We start from the raw sequence: 1,291 nt of genomic DNA, 5'->3' as shown, positions 1-1,291 counted from the left end.
CTATTCAGTTTGTTGCAATTTTTTTGTAAAATTTCTCTACCTTTTGTGGGGATATTTGAGTTCTGGTATAGTGCAATGTATATAGTACAGGAACAAGGATCAGAGTCATCATTCTCATCTTCCAGCTATTGATCTGCGTTGGCTGAAAATCTTTCTCCATGCCAAGCTGAACCACATGCAAGAATTACACTATAGAAATATATATCTTGCTATGTTGTACTGTGGATGATATCTGAGCAGAACATTCTGCTGTGTAGCTGTATATTATCAGAGTTTTGCCTTATCAGCATTCTCTGCAAAATGATTTTAAAAAATTGAAGGACACATTGTGAATCTTGCCCTAGTACACTCTAAATCCACTGGATTGCCACTACAATAACTGGAAACAGTGGATTCCAGTATTATTTTATTCCTATTAATTTAAATATACATTTGTGAAATATCCCAACAATTATTTTGCTAGCAAAGTAGTAATTGTTATAATAAATAACAGAATAAATAAACAGAATTGCATTTTTTTTTCACAGTAAGTCTCCAAATCATGCTGGTTATGATTTTTTTCTACTTTGTTTTTGTTTATAATGGAGCACTGAATTCAATAAAACGCTGATAAGAATAACATTAAGCTTGGTTATATTTTAACTTTTACTGAATCTATTAATACCCATTTAAGCTCAGATAGCAAAATCTACTATAATAAGAGACTGAAATCTACTATAAAAGACTATAATAAAGAGACATCATAAGGACTACATCTGATCTGTTTTAGGGGGAACAAACTTACTGATCTCTAAAACCAAGGAAACCTGACATTTTAGCCTAATGGAAAATTGCATTGTTTTGTTTCAGTAATGGAAACTGCTTTGCGAATAGAAAGTGCCCCAACCTTAGTGAATATACTTTTCCCAGTAGCAATACAATAATCTATAAAGCTTTGCTTCTAAGTAGAGAAAGGTTATAGTTTGGTGCTAGAAAGTCTGCTTTTGTACATAATATGTTCCTAGCTTGAGTTTGTCACATCTTTATTTAGCCTAATCTTAACAGGTAGTTAACAACAGCGTTCTGTGCGCCTTTGGCGTCTAGTCATGCCGGCCACATGATCATGGAGACGTCCTCGGACAAGCGCTGGCTCTTTGGCTTTGAAACGGAGATGAGCACCGGCCCCTAGAGTCGGAAACAACTAGCACGCATGTGCAGGGGAAACTTTAGCTTTACCTTTAACAGGTAGCTCAGTGATATGACTCAAGACAATGCAAAGCTTAATATCTTTGTATATACAGTACAATCTCAT

Source organism: Vipera berus, assembly GCF_964194415.1.
Source record: "Vipera berus genome assembly, chromosome: 3".
NCBI lineage: Eukaryota > Metazoa > Chordata > Lepidosauria > Squamata > Viperidae > Vipera > Vipera berus.
The sequence above is the reverse complement of the archived record's forward strand: the minus strand, read 5'-3'. Positions refer to the sequence as shown.